This window comes from Balaenoptera borealis, assembly GCF_965194805.1.
Source record: "Balaenoptera borealis genome assembly, chromosome: 7".
NCBI lineage: Eukaryota > Metazoa > Chordata > Mammalia > Artiodactyla > Balaenopteridae > Balaenoptera > Balaenoptera borealis.
Genome location: NC_138864.1, coordinates 29673955 through 29689975, shown reverse-complemented (window position 1 = coordinate 29689975; position 16021 = coordinate 29673955). Strand labels below are relative to the sequence as shown.

At 43.2% G+C, this 16021-nt stretch overlaps 1 long non-coding RNA gene across 2 annotated transcripts in view; it reads left to right on the top strand.

Moving 5' to 3' along the window:
* Nucleotides 1-346: 346 nt before the first annotated feature.
* Nucleotides 347-16021, top strand: part of LOC309632173 — a 53488-nt gene continuing 37813 nt past the window's right edge. Inside the window, exons 1-3 of one of the 2 annotated variants that reach the window (XR_014246766.1) lie at nt 347-494; nt 1616-1713; nt 6183-6302. This is a non-coding gene — a long non-coding RNA (uncharacterized lncRNA). The remainder of the gene's footprint in view (nt 495-1615; nt 1714-6182; nt 6303-16021) is intronic. The other variant, XR_014246767.1, reaches the window with a different exon arrangement.

Here is a 16021-nt window from a genome sequence, read left to right as displayed (position 1 = left end):
ATCAGAGACATAATTAGAAAGGTAAAAATTCATATTTAATTTTGAACTTAAAGTGTTTTATGGATTTTACACCTTTAATAGAATAGTGAGCACAGCAGCAACAATCATTTGTGAATATTTACTATAGACTGTGTATCTTTCTAACTTTTTTGTGTAGGATTCCAGGAAAAAGGCCTGGGCTGCGGCCACAGTGGGCGTGGCCCCCAGGCCGGGCCGCCCCTCCAGGACCCCCGACGGGGCCCTGCGCTCCTGGCGGCTCCCTCCCCCGCCGCCCCGCTCCCTCCCGGAAGGCCTCGGGGCAGAGCGGTCCCACCCACTGCGCGCTGAACAGAGCCCGCGTTTCCTCAGAGCTGGAACTCCCGGCTCGGCGTCTCTTCCCTCCGCCTTCACGGAACTGCCCCGGAGCCCGAGGGGAGGGCGACCTCACTGAGGCTGCCGGCTCTGGAGGTGCCCCGGCGGCCGAAGCCATGACAGTCGCGGGGACGGCGGGCCGGGTAAGTGGGCGCCGACCCTCCGCCTGGTCCGGTGCCCGGGTGGCAGCACAAGACCAGCTTCTGAGGGGCAGGGGTTCGCTGCCACCCGCCGCTGCTGTGCAGAAAGAGCGGCCTCCAGCGTCTGGTCCCCGGGAACTTCGGTCCCTCCTCTCGCCCCTGCCCTCGGCCTGGCTCGCGAGGCCTGGTGGGCGTGGGGAGGGGGTCGGCCTGAGCGTCCTGAGGGGAAACGGGGCAAGGGAGGCGCAGGGTCAGCGCCCCTCCTCCCGACTGCGGGGAAAGCGGCTGAAAACTCCTCCCGAGGCGCGCAGGCCCCTTATTCAGCCGAGTCCCTCTGCGCTCCTTCCTCCCTGAGCTAAAGTACCGGGGGGAGGGGACAGGGCAGGAGACTGGCGCAGGTAATGGGGAACATCAAAAGGTGATTGTTAACTAAGGAAAACCAGCTCTCCCAAGGTGAGGAATGCGGCGCTTTTCTTTGCCTGGGCTCACTGAAATCCTTCCTTTGATATGCACCTCAGCTCTCTGGGGCCTGCATTCTGTATTTGCATATCCTGAGTGCCTCAGGGCCCGCCGGCTCACATTGGAGGGCTGCAAGTGCTGAAGACTGTGACATCCTTTGTTTACTGATAGGGCAAGAAATATTCCATTTCCCACAGGCTTGAGGGGCAGACAGTGAAAAAAAGTCGGAGAATCTCACTCGGCATGTACTTTGGTTTACATATAGATAATGTTTATACTTAACTGTGCTAATAGAGGTTCTCAGGTCCAATCAACTTGTACTACTGCCCTCTATGTATCAATTTCATCAATATCATAAGATAAATGCCTGTAGAATTGACTTAATCCATTTAAATAGGATAATGATTTTTAAAGGAAACATAATAGAAATATAACAACAAAACTTTTACCACTAAAGGCTGGGTCTGGAACAACCTAAATAAATGTTCCATTGTTAAAATATTGAAAGATGTAGTCAATAGAAATATCAACAAAAATGACAAATAATAAGGGTAGCAGAATGTTGAAATGTTCTATCTTTATCATTTAAGTGGCAGAAAATCATTTATTAGTAGGCACTGGGGGCAGAAGATGCCTGATTTTATATCTTTGTCATATTTGTGCAGTTGTTTCAACAAGTAACTTAAAGACAAAATGGAAAAACAAGGAGGTTTGTGCCTGAGATCATGTTGATGTGAAACCAGGGATGGCCACCTTGTGCCAGGTGAGTTACGTTTACCTGTCAGGTAGACCACAGAACTCCTGGGAAGCAAGGGTTGGAATTTTTCTGCTGGGTGCCCCTTAGGTTCTGTGACTTGACTGACTGTGAGTCATGTTTCGGGAAAGACCTGATCACAGGAAAAGGGTGGGGATAGAGTGATTTGGGGAGCAGCTAACAACATTCATCACAGCTCACGGCCTGAATGAAGTTTAAAGAAACAGGAAAACAAATGCTTCTTATGGAATCAGAGAATGTGAGGGCTGGACAATCCCAGAAAATGAGGAACACCCATCCCATTTTCCAGATGAGAAAACAGAGGTCCAGCAAGGTGAAATCCCTCACCCAAGTTGCACCCGTCTCTCCTCCCCACTACGTGGTTCATGAAAGCAGGACTCTTCCTGTCTTGATCACTGCTGAACCCTAAAAAGGGCCAGGCATCTAGCAGCTGCTCCAAAAATTTGGGTTGACTGTAGGAACAATGCTATTTCTTTCTTTCTCACTCTTATTCAGGATTGTGCCAAGAACTCCCCAGGTTGCAATGTAATTCGATAAATGTAAATATTAATTGAGTTTTGTTGTGATGAGGACTTAGGCTTTGAAGGTAACAGACTTGGTTCAGATCTTGGTTCTGCCACTCAAGAACTGTTTGGCTTTGGGAAAATTACTAAACCTCTCTGAGCTTATTTCCTCCTTTGTAAATTGGGGATAAATCTATCTGAGCCAGCAGAGCACCTGCATGAGAGATGTGCACTAAGTATTGGTCTTTCTCACTCTCCTACGCCATCTCTCTGTTCTTCCCAGAGAAGTTGTACAGAAGGATATAGTACTTTTTAAAAAAATTTAATTAATTAATTTATCTTTGGTTGCATTGGGTCTTAGTTGCTACGCGCAGGCTTTCTCTAGTTGCGGCAAGCAGGGGCTACTCTTTGCTGTGGTGCGCGGGCTTCTCATTGCGGTAGCTTCTCTTGCTGCGCTTGTTGTGGAGCACCGGTTGTAGGCGCGCGGGCTTCAGTAGTTGTGGTCTGCAGGCTCAGTAGTTGTGGCCCATGGGCTTAGCTGCTGCGCGGCATGTGGGATCTTCCCTGACCAGGGCTCGAACCCATGTCCCCTGCCTTGGCAGGCAGATTCTTCACCACTGCGCCACCAGGGAAGTCCGATATAGTACTTTTTAAAGAGGGGTTTGAATTTATTCCAGATTGTGTACATTTTTCTTGTAGAAAAGATTATTCCACTATAGAAACATAAACACGCAAAACCACTCCAAATGCAGTATTCTATGGTTTAGATATTATCAGTCACATTTTAGAAGTAATTGGGCAAATACCAAAGCACTAGGTACTGGGGCGTAAGAAGACTCAAATCTGGGGTGACCCCACCCCAGTTTCAAGAGCAGGGTGTGCTTTTCAAATCCATGTTTCATCTGGTCTTTGTTTCTCATCCATCCTCTGTGTCTGCCTTTCTCAAGAAGGCTCAGATCCTCGGCTTTCACACCCTCCCGGCTGGCTGTGCCCCAGCTCCCGGCCTGGAACCTCTGCGTGCCTGGGTGTGCCTGCTCCCCCTGTGCATCACCAGCTTTGCCAGGGAGCTGCTGTATCGTGCACTGCTTGCTGTACCCAGAGTACCTGGACCCTTCTGGTACATGAAGTGCACCCTCCTCACCATGTGTGCAGCCCATCCCCTTACCTTATAGCCTGCCTCTAAGCCAGGCTTGGGGGTGACTACAGTGTGCATTCAGCTGTGTGAGGTGCTGGGATCAAAGTGAAGTTCCCAACTTTTGAAGTGGCAGGCTTGAGGGGCACACAGTGATTTAAAGTTGGGTCACCTGACTTAAAGGGGGGACTGATTGATTTAAAGCCAAGGCAGCTGACTTAAAGCCTGCGTCCCTCAGCTGCAGGACGAGACCAACTTTGGCGGTGCACGGGTTCGCTCCAAGCCAGCACTGCTGTTCAGGAAGAGATTCCAGTAGCGCCTTAGTGCAGGGGGACTTGGTCCGTTGTCTTGCCCCTGCCCTCAGAGGGGGGCCACCTGCTCTTCTGGAGAATCAGGGAGGGGGAAGTGCAGAGTCCCGGCTGGAGTTGCGGCACCGCTTGTCTGATGGCAGGGAAAGGGGGACAGGGCTGTGTGGTGTCCTGGGGCTGGACTCACCAGGTCGACTCAGCCTCTCAGCCTCCTAACCTCCCCCCCCACACACACTCCACAAGAGTTTCCAATAATATGTAATTACGCCTTAGGTTCTTGGTCTTCAAACTCATCCCCAGGCTCCCAGGTCCCTTGATTCAGCCAATTCCTCTGTGCTCTTTCTTCTATTAGATACAGTCCCAGAGGGAGGGGCTGGGGGATGGGACTGGAGGGATGCCGGCAGCACTGGCCTCAGCTGACTAAAGAGATCCGGGGCCTGCGCTATCACACATGTGCGAGGACCCTTAAGGCGGAATCGAGGGGGCCAGTTAGAGGCAGTCCTTGCTGCCTCAAGTGAGTATGGATCACCGTCGGGTGGGGAGCACGCTGACCCCTGAGAAGTACTGTTAGGAGGATGTGTTCCTCCCTCGGCTTCAAGGACGTGGGTGGGCTTCAGGGCTCCAGTTCCCCTCCAGGCCTCCAGGTCCGACTGCACCGCAGCGGCCTTGCAGACCCGCCTTCCTGTCCCAGAACTTGCCAGGCTCCAGGAAGAATCCAGACAGCAGAGATGGTGCCTGAGGGCTCCAGCTTGAAAAGTGCTGTCCCTGGGGACCCAACAGTGGAGGGAGGAAGGGTGAAGGGAGTGGGGGGGTGGGGTCGGGAGGGGTGGCTGCCCTGGGAGACGTTGAGAGAGAAATATCGCCCCCCACACCCCCTGCCCCTGCAACTGACCCATTGATGCCATAGGATCTCAGGGCCTTTTAGTCAGAGATGCCTCTGCTTCTTTACTCCTGTGTTCAAAACTATGCAAAACCAACTCTTCATCCTCTTGCTGCCTTGCCAGGACTTTTAAAGCACTGTTCTTTTGAAGCACTCGTTCCCTAAACTGCAGTTTGGAGCTGTCCCAGCTATTTAAAAGTGTTCTCCTTAAACTGAGACTAAATCCTACTCTTTTGGAAAAACGGCCTTCACTTCACTGGAGATCATCTTTTCTGCCCATTCCTTCCTTCTACTGCCCTCTTAAGAACCCCTGTGCTCAAAGAGCTTGGTGATTTATTTTTTGCTTGATGTCAAAAAGAAACCTTCCCCATGCACCCCAAAAAGCTTTCCTGGAACATAGGTGTTTCACAACCATGACAGTGTTTTGCAGTTAGTATACACGGGGTAGAGTGCCTAGCAATCCCTCCAAGAGCCAGAGGTGAGCAGACCTTTACCTATTTGATTGGATGCCCTTCAAGTTTAGGAAGGTCCCATTCTTATGACCCAGCAGGTAAGACAGAGCCCTGGATGGCTGTGGCTGTGATTAGATAACTTCTGATGATTTTATTTCCCTTACTGAGCTGCTGCTTCTAGGTTAAATTCGTTTTATTACCTGTCCATTTTTAAAGAAAGGCTGACAAAGTCACTGTAATAGGTCAGGAGTCTGAGCTCAGGGTTGGTCAAAGGTACTCACAGGGAGGAAGGTGGATAAAAATAGCAAGAGCGTTGGCAAGTACAGCCAGGACACCCGTGTTCATCATGAATACTAATAAAGGCCAGAATCTCCTCACTGATCTCTGGTGGGAAGTTCTGATGGTTTCACAGGATCAAACTCAAATCGTATCCAAACTAGGGGATTTCCGCTGAGCATGAAAGGAAGTATCCACCCCTAGCAGGAGTGGCTGTTGAATCTTGGGCAGTTTTAATGGTCAGATGAGAAGAGTCTGCCTAGAAAGGAAACGAAGGTCTGCTCACATGTTCCCCTGTGAAAATGCCAACAGATGTCAAACCTATACTTTTCCTGTGAGGGTTCAGTCTCATGTTTATTCTTCCAGACACACTCCCAGCATTATTTCCTGGGAGCAGGAGTCAGTGGGTCCAGTGAGCTTCCCAGCATGAGACAGAGCACTTTCCCAGAGCTTCTAAATATTTCTTGAAAACAGTTGCTCTGAGCTTTGTGAGCTGTTATTTAATTGTACTGAAAACCTTCTTGTTGGTCTCCAGGTCTCTGGTAGCAACATGGTATTATGCTTGAATCCTTTATTTGTCTTAAGGAGACCTTGCTTTTGGAGGTTTTGATAAAAAGTGCCGTGTATGACAGGTTTCTTGATCTGCATGTGGACTTCTGATTTTAAAATACTGCATTTCAGTTAGTAGGAAGCAAAGATGTTATCTGTTTCCAGAGAAGTTTTACATGATGTTCCAGAAAATAGAGGCTTTGATTTTCCCATCGTCATATGATTTGAGTCCACCAGCATGACTAAAAACCTTTAGATTATACTGACGAGAAGGAATAATCACAGAGGAGGAAAAACTGGTTTAATGGTGGAATCTTTATTCTCATCTGCATTTGAATCTTTTGGAATGTATTTCAGTGGTTTGCACCATGTGTTTTTCTGGCTTCCCTTCACAAGTTCCCTGAAATCTGGACCTCGAAGGCCACCTTTATTCACACAAAGAAAGGATTCTTCCATTTGAAGGTTAACATGTCAGAGGTGGGCAGTTCATATTGTGTCTAATCAATATCCCACAGTTTCAGAGGGGCTTCAATCCAGCACAAAGAATGAGAAGAGTACCAGCCCCACCAGTTGATGGTACCAGCCCCACCAGTTGGGAGAAAGTCTCTATACCAGTTGGGAAAATCACTTCATGGGTCTTTGTATTCTTTAATCAGAGATATGACCAAAGGATTTGTATTTCATTCATTCTGAAGAGAAAATGGGCTGAATTTGTTCTCTGTATTTACTTTTTCCATTTTTGTCATGTTAATATTTAAAAACCAAACAAAAACCCCTGTGGGTCCCTGCAGTTACCCAAAGTCATCTTGCCTTGGCAACAGTAGCTAGTACTCTGGAGTCACAAGATATCAAAACAGAAAAAGTAAAGTGCAATTCAAATAAAATGCCATGTGGTTCAATACCATCCTATAGGGCATTAGAATTGACCTTCCAGCATATGATGACAGAGTTGCCTTTAACTCTGCTTTTCTCCTGACTGAATATAGATGGTCAAGACAGATTATAGAACTCGAATTCTTTTTATGATGTTGTAAATATACTATCGTGGTTTTTCTTTGGAGGGAAGCATGTTATCCAAATTAAGGGGGTTGGAGTTACAAATCCTTTCTTTGAGGTGTTCTTGTGGAGGTTGGTGATAAGTCCAAAATCAAGCTCAATCAATGGGTCAGGCAAGAAGTGCTGTCTTTTCTATGCCATTTGAAATGGACAATATAGAGTAGAACCTTAATGAGCACTCAATTTGACCAGTGGCTCTCTGCTAAAACTTGTGACTGCAGAATAAAAACATACTAAGGCCTACATATATTTTCAGTCTTTTCTGTACTAGAAATCTCATTTATCTGGGAGCTTTCTGTTTGGTCTATGAACTACTAAATACATAGAAAATATAGTTTATGTTTTCCCTAAGTAAGCAAATGTTGGGAAGTCCTTTATTTGGCTGTGTATTCTTGGGAAATCCTCTTGAAAACCACTAGCTTTTAACTCTGTAAACATGGAAGGGCTGAAGGCAAGTCTTGAAAAGTGATAAGGAGGTGATAAGGATGACTTATTTGGCAAGGTTTATCCTTGTCCTATGATTTTGGTGCCCTCCTAGAAGTGGGGGAGCCCATCTAAGCTGGCCTGTGGTGGGCTCATCTCTAAACTGTGAGCAACAAATTTATTCCTTTGAATCTAGGACACTCAGAACTGGAAGAGAGCTTGGGGATCATCTATTGACTCTAGCTATTTAATTTGACAGATGTGGGAAGTGAGCCTCAGAGAGGTGATGTGCTCAAGATCAGGGCTCCTCCTCTCACATAGAGACACAGTTTCCCAGGAAATCATTCTTGTGGTGGCACCATTGCACTGATGATCTTGACTAAGTTGGGGATGGTGGTGAAGGGGGCTCCCACCTCCAATGGGAGGAGCAGGTTTGAGGCTTCTTATTTGGCTCTGGGAGCCTGTGCAATATTTACCCCCCCCCCCATAGATGTCATGGAGTTGATACAAAGTTATTGTCTGCAGCCATCACTGTTCATGAGCGTGTTTTCTGAAAAATAAATGCTCGTGCGGAGTCTTAACTTTCTATTTTAAATGTCAAAACTAAATCAGTCAAGCCAACGGAGACATTGTATGTGTTTACGGTTCAAGAAATCCACAAGAGTGACTTCTCTGGTGGGGCAGCGGGTAAGAATCCGCCTGCCAATGCAGAGGACACAGGTTCGAGCCCTGGTCCAGGAAGATCCCACATGCGTCAGAGCAACTAAGCCCGTGTGCCACAACTACTGAGCCTGCACTCTAAAGCCCACACGCCACAACTACTGAGCCCGTGTGCCACAACTACTGAAGCCCGCGCCCCTAGAGCCCGTGCTCCCGACAAGAGAAGCCACCGCAATGAGAAGCCCATGCACTGCAATGAAGAGTAGGCCCCGCTCGCCACAACTAGAGAAAGCCCACGCGCAGTAACGAAGACCCTAAGTAGCCAAAAAGAAAAAAAAAAATCCACAAGAGACTCCTTTATTCTGTATGCAATGAAAGGTCCATTTGAAAAGAAAAAAAACTTTCTAAAATGTTGTTTTTCCATTTATGGTTCAGAACATCATATTTATAACTGCATTTCTTACGATTTAAAGCCAAGTCACTTGAGTTACAGGAGAGTAGTTGATTGATTTAAAGTTGGGTCATGTGATTTAAAAACCACTGGCAGCTGATCGATTTAAATCCCAGTCATATGACATGAGGAGGGGGTGCTAAAAACTGCTTTTTCATCTCTGGCTCAGAATATCATATTTATTACTTGGTTATTCCTATGACTTAGAAAACTTGAGCTCTCCTTGGAATCATCAGGAGAAAAATACAGTATTTCAGGTTCATTCCTGAAACCAACTTCTCACAGTTAAGGTGTATTGACTAAAAGATCTTCCTCCTCCAAAAGATTCTAAACCTCTGTAGGACACTTCATTGTAATTAGAGAAAAAGAAGAATGACGTCAGGCTAGCGGCTGTGCGAGGTCAAGGCAGCCCTCTTGACTAGGGAAGGGGGAGGAGGAGGAGGGGCTGAGAGTTGCCATTAGAGCAGACAACCTCCAGAGGGCGCTGAAGCGCCGGCAGAGCCCACCTGCGGCTCCCACTTTGGCACTCCAGGATCAGATGTGGGTTTGGAGATGGGGTTGCTGTAACCCCAAGGAGGTGAGCAGAGAGGAGGAGTTGATTACCAGTCTCCTCTGACTCTCTGGCCCAAATTGCCTGGCTTCAAAGAGGGGAAAGAGTTTTGCTTTCAGCATCTGATGGGGCACTTTTAGGCTGGTCGGGTTGCCCAGTGGCCCAACACCCTGACAGGCTGTCTGTGGTGTGACCGCCCTTTGTGTCTCCAGAAGCTGTACATCAGGGGGTGCACGGGTGCGGGCGCCCATTCACCCCCTTCCCCAAGGGGGACGGCTCCCTCCCTCGCTGTACCCTATGATCATCAGGTACTTGAAATGACTGCAGATTTTTTGACTTCAAGGAGAAGCCCACATAACCCCTTCTGCCTCATAATGTGTGGGATTCACTATAATGGAAGGACATTATGAAGAACAGGTAGAAAACTCACCTGTTGTGTCTCCATGTAGGAGTTTATTGTGCATGAATCCCTCCTACATGAGTAGATAGCAGAGGATTATTTTTGTCCCTGTGTGTGTAGTTGTGGTAGAGGATGTTGGTATGGTTATTTGAAGCCCTTAAAGAAATATTCTCAGAACTCTCAAGACTTCACTCGATTGAAACCGAAAGAGACCTGGAAAAGGAGGAAAAGAAAAGGAGGAGGGAGAAAGAATGACTGTTTCTCAGTAAATTCACCTTCCTGGTTGACCTGTCTTCTCATTTCTTTTTTTTTTTTTTTTCACACACACACACTGCATTTTATTTTTACAAGAGATAAATAGACTGACACCAAGCATTGTACATGGATGACCACAACAAAAGCAACAATGATTGCAATTACCAAACATGAAACACACTCATACTATGTCATAATATTGACATTCAGTCCAGTAATCCTCCACTGTAACAGCTCCTTTACTTTGCAGTGAAAATTGATTTGTATGTTCTTTGCCTCTGAGTCCTTGTGGGATTTTTTTTTTAATTCAGACAGAAAGTCACAAAAATTATACTCATCCTCATCAGTTCACTCAGTCCCATGTAATTGATTTTTTTTTTCATCTTGATCTTTTGTTAACACTTTTATGAGTTCATCAGTTTTTTCATTAGAGTTCTGAAAATGCTTATTCATTCACTTCAGCAGTACAGTCAGTTACCAGAAACCTGTACTTGTCAGAGTCTTTTCCATGAATTTCTTGAAGATGAAAGCCTTTTATAGGAACATATTTCCAAAAGCATCAGAGTACACCCAGAACTGTCTGTAAATGACAAAAGACTTAAAAATGACCACTGTTAAAGATTTGATGAAAGTTCATAATAATGCAGTTGACAAGAACATTAGTTATTTCTGAGATATATATTTTAAAGTAATAACTAGGATTATTACTTATAACATTATACCAGAACATATAAGATTTTTAGAAATTTCATGTAATGTCTGAAACATTTATATTAACATATTTCCATACAAATAACCCAATGAAAGTTTAGTATTAGTTGTTTTGTTTGTTTGTTTATACTGCCCGTTCTTATTAGGCATCAATTTTATACACATCAGTGTATACATGTCAATCCCAATCGCCCAATTCAGCACACCACCATCCCCACCCCACTGCAGTTTTCCCCCCTTGGTGTCCATATGTCCATTCTCTACATCTGTGTCTCAACTTCTGCCCTGCAAACCGGCTCATCTGTACCATTTTTCTAGGTTCCACATACATGCATTAATATACGATATTTGTTTTTCTCTTTCTGACTTACTTCACTTTGTATGACAGTCTCTAGATCCCTCCACTTCTCAGCAAATGACTCAATTTCGTTCCTTTTTATGGCTGAGTAATATTCCATTGTATATATGTACCACATCTTCTTTATCCATTCGTCTGTTGATGGGCATTTAGGTTGCTTCCATGACCTGGCTATTGTAAATAGTGCTGCAATGAACATTCGGGTGCATGTGTCTTTTTGAATTACGGTTTGCTCTGAGTATATGCCCAGTAGTGGGATTGCTGGGTCATATGGTAATTGTATTTTTAGTTTTTTAAGGAACCTCCATATTGTTCTCCATAGTGGCTGTATCAATTTACATTCCCACCAACAGTGCAAGAGGGTTCCCTTTTCTCCACACCCTCTCCAGCATTTGTTGTTTGTAGATTTTCTGATGATGCCCATTCTAACTGGTGTGAGGTGATACCTCATTGTAGTTTTGATTTGCATTTCTCTAATAATTAGTGATGTTGAGCATCTTTTCATGTGCTTCGTGGCCGTCTGTACGTCTTCTTTGGAGAAATGTCTATTTAGGTCTTCTGCCCATTTTTGGATTGGGGTGTTTGTTTCTTTAATATTGAGCTGAATGAGCTGTTTATATATTTTGGAGATTAATCCTTTGTCCGTTGATTCGTTTGCAAATATTTTCTCCCATTCTGAGGGTTGTCTTTTCGTCTTGTTTATGGTTTCCTTTGCTGTGCAAAAGCTTTGAAGTTTCATTAGGTCCCATTTGTTTATTTTTGTTTTTATTTCCATTACTCTAGGAGGTGGATCAAAAAAGATCTTGCTGTGATTTATGTCAAAGAGTGTTCTTCTTATGTTTTCCTCTAAGAGTTTTATAGTGTCCAGTCTTATATTTAGGTCCCTAATCCATTTTGAGTTTATTTTTGTGTATGGTGTTAGGGAGTATTCTAATTTCATTCTTTTACATGTAGCTGTCCAGTTTTCCCAGCACCACTTATTGAAGAGACTGTCTTTTCTCCATTGTATATCTTTGCCTCCTTTGTCATAGATTAGTTGACCATAGGTGTGTGGGTTAATCTCTGGGCTTTCTATCTTGTTCCATTGATCTATGTTTCTGTTTTTGTGCCAGTACCATATTGTCTTGATTACTGTAGCTTTGTAGTATAGTCTGAAGTCAGGGAGTCTGATTCCTCCAGCTCCATTTTTTTGCCTCAAGACTGCTTTGGCTATTCGGGGTCTTTTGTGTCTCCATACAAATTTTAAGATGATTTGTTTTAGCTCCGTAAAAAATGCCATTGGTAATTTGATAGGGATTGCATTGAATCTGTAGATTGCTTTGGGTAGTATACTCATTTTCACAATGTTGATTCTTCCAATCCAAGAACATGGTATATCTCTCCATCTGTTGGTATCATCTTTAATTTCTTTCATCAGTGTCTTATAGTTTTCTGCATACAGGTCTTTTGTCTCCCTAGGTAGGTTTATTCCTAGGTATTTTATTCTTTTTTTTGCAACGGTAAATGGGAGTGTTTCCATAATTTCTCTTTCAGATTTTTCATCATTAGTGTATAGGAATGCAAGAGATTTCTGTGCATTAATTTTGTATCCTGCAACTTTACCATATTCATTAATTAGCTCTAGCAGTTTTCTGGTGGCAGTTTTAGGATTCTCTATGTATAGTATCATGTCATCCACAAACAGTGACAGTTTTACTTCTTCTTTTCCAATTTGTATTCCTTTTATTTCTTTTTCTTCTCTGATTGCCGTGGCTAGGACTTCCAGAACTATGTTGAATAATAGTGGTGAGAGTGGACATCCTTGTCTCGTTCCTGATCTTAGAGGAAATGCTTTCAGTTTTTCACCATTGAGAATGATGTTTGCTGTGGGTTTGTCATATATGGCCTTTATTATGTTGAGGTAGGTTCCCTCTATGCCCACTTTCTGGAGAGTTTTTATCATAAATGGGTGTTGAATTTTGTCAAAAGCTTTTTCTGCATCTATTGAGATGATTATATGGTTTTTATTCTTCAATTTGTTAATATGGTGTATCACATTGATTGATTTGCATATATTGAAGAATCCTTGCATCCCTGGGATAAATCCCACTTGATCGTGGTGTATGATCCTTTTAATGTGTTGTTGGATTCTGTTTGCTAGTATTTTGTTGAGGATTTTTGCATCTATATTCATCAGTGATATTGGTCTGTAATTTTCTTTTTTTGTAGTGTCTTTGTCTGGTTTTGGTATCAGGGTGATGGTGGCCTCATAGAATGAGTTTGGGAGTGTTCCTTCCTCTGCAATTTTTTGGAAAAGTTTGAGAAAGATAGGTGTTAGCTCTTCTCTAAATGTTTGATAGAATTCACCTGTGAAGCCATCTGGTCCTGGACTTTTGTTTGTTGGAAGATTTTTAATCACAGTTTCAATTTCATTACTTGTGATTGGTCTGTTCATATTTTCTATTTCTTCCTGGTTCAGTCTTGGAAGTTTATACCTTTCTAAAAATTTGTCCATTTCTTCCAGGTTGTCCATTTTATTGGCATAAAGTTGCTTGTAGTAGTCTCTTAGGATGCTTTGTATTTCTGCGGTGTCTGTTGTAACTTCTCCTTTTTCATTTCTGATTTTATTGATTTGAGTCCTCTCCCTCTTTTTCTTGATGAGTCTGGCTAATGGCTTATCAATTTTGTTTATCTTCTCAAAGAACCAACTTTTAGTTTTATTGATCTTTGCTATTGTTTTCTTTGTTTCTATTTCATTTATTTCTGCTCTGATCTTTATGATTTCTTTCCTTCTGCTAACTTTGGGTTTTGTTTGTTCTTCTTTCTCTAGTTTCTTTAGGTGTAAGGTTAGATTGTTTACTTGAGATTTTTCTTGTTTCTTGAGGTAGGCTTGTATAGCTATAAACTTCCCTCTTAGAACTGCTTTCACTGCATCCCATAGGTTTTGGGTCGTCGTGTTTTCATTGTCATTTGTCTCGAGGTATTTTTTTTATTTCCTCTTTGATTTCTTCAGTGATCTCTTGGTTATTTAGTAACGTATTGTTTAGCCTCCATGTGTTTGTCTTTTTTACGTTTTTTTCCCTGTAATTCATTTCTATTCTCATAGCGTTGTGGTCAGAAAAGATGCTTGATATGATTTCAATTTTCTTAAATTTACTGAGGCTTGATTTGTAACCCAAGATGTGATCTATCCTGGAGAATGTTCCGTGCGCACTTGAGAAGAACGTGTAATCTGCTGTTTTTGGATGGAATGTCCTATAAATATCAATTAAATCTATCTGGTCTATTGTGTCATTTAAAGCTTCTGTTTCCTTATTTATTTTCATTTTGGATGATCTGTCCATTGGTGTAAATGAGGTGTTAAAGTCCCCCACTATGATTGTGTTACTGTTAATTTCCTCTTTTATAGCTGTTAGCAGTTGCCTTATGTATTGAGGTGCTCCTATGTTGGGTGCATATATATTTATGATTGTTATATCTTCTTCTTGGATTGATCCCCTGATCATTATGTAGTGTCCTTCCTTGTCTCTTGTAACATTCTTTATTTTAAAGTCAATTTTATCTGATATGAGTATAGCTACTCCAGCTTTCTTTTGATTTCCATTTGCATGGAATATCTTTTTCCACCCCCTCACTTTCAGGCTGTATGTGTCCCTAGGTCTAAAGTGGGTTTCTTGTAGACAGCATATATATGGGTCTTGTTTTTGTATCCATTCAGCCAGTCTATGTCTTTTGGTTGGGGCATTTAATCCATTCACGTTTAAGGTAATTATCGATATGTATGTTCCTATGACCATTTTCTTAATTGTTTTGGGTTTGTTTTTGTAGGTCCTTTTCTGCTCTTGTGTTTCCCACTTAGAGAAGTTCCTTTAGCATTTGTTGTAGAGCTGGTTTGGTGGTGCTGAATTCTCTTAGCTTTTGCTTGTCTGTAAAGCTTTTGATTTCTCCATCAAATCTAAATGAGATCCTTGCTGGGTAGAGTAATCTTGGTTGTAGGTTCTTCCCTTTCATCACTTTAAGTATATCATGCCACTCCCTTCTGGCTTGTATGGTTTCTGGTGATAAATCAGCTGTTAACCTTATGGGAGTTCCCTTGTATGTTATTTGTCGTTTTTCTCTTGCTGCTTTCAATAATTTGTCTTTAATTTTTGCCACTTTGATTACTATGTGTCTCGGCGTGTTTCTCCTTGGGTTTATCCTGTATGGGACTCTCTGCACTTCCTGGACTTGGGTGGCTATTTCCTTTCCCATGTTAGGGAAGTTTTCAGTTATAATCTCTTCAAATATTTTCTCTGGCCCTTTCTCTCTCTCTTCTCCTTCTGGGACCCCTATAATGCGAATGTTGTTGCGTTTAATGTTGTCCCAGAGGTCTCTTAGGCTGTCTTCATTTCTTTTCATTCTTTTTTCTTTAGTCTGTTCCGCAGCAGTGAATTCCACCATTCTGTCTTTCAGGTCACTTATCCGTTCTTCTGCCTCAGTTATTCTGCTATTGATTCCTTCTAGTGTAGTTTTCATTTCAGTTATTGTATTGGTCATCTCTGTTTGTTTGTTCTTTAGTTCTTCTAGGTCTTTGTTAATCATTTCTTGCATCTTCTCAATCTTTGCCTCCATTCTTATTCCGAGGTCCTGGATCATCTTCACTATCATTATTCTGAATTCTTTTTCTGGAAGGTTGCCTATCTCCACTTCATTTAGTTGTTTTTCTGGGGTTTTTTCTTGTTCCTTCATCTGATATATAGCCCTCTGCCTTTTCATCTTGTCTATCTTTCTGTAACTGTGGGTTTTGTTCCACAGGCTGCAGGATTGTAGTTTTTCTTGATTCTGCTGTCCTCTGGTCCTTCTGTCCTCTGGTCCTTCTCATTTCTTTTAACTTCTGTGTATGTTTAATGGAATAATGTAGACAGGCTTATTTTTTTTATTTTTTATTAAATAAATTTATTTGTTTTATTATTTTATTTTATTTTTTTGGCTGCGTTGGGTCTTCATTGCTGCGTGTGGGCTTTTCTCTGGTTGCGGCGAACGAGGGCTACTCTTTGCTGCGGTGCTCGGGCTTCTCACTGCGGTGACTTCTCTTGTTGCAGAGCATGAGTTCTAGGCACCAGGCTCAGTAGTTGTGGCTTGCAGGCTCTAGAGTGCAGGCTCAGTAGTTGTGGTGCAAGGGCTTAGTTGCCCTGCGGCATGTGGGATCTTCCCCGACCAGGGCTCAAACATGTGTCCCCTGCATTGGCTGGAAGATTCTTAACCACTCCACCACCAGGGAAGGCCGACAGGCTTATTTTTATTCTTTAAAAGATTTTACATCACAAAGAAACTAGAAGTGGCTAACAGAACTTATTAAGTGTTAACAGAACTT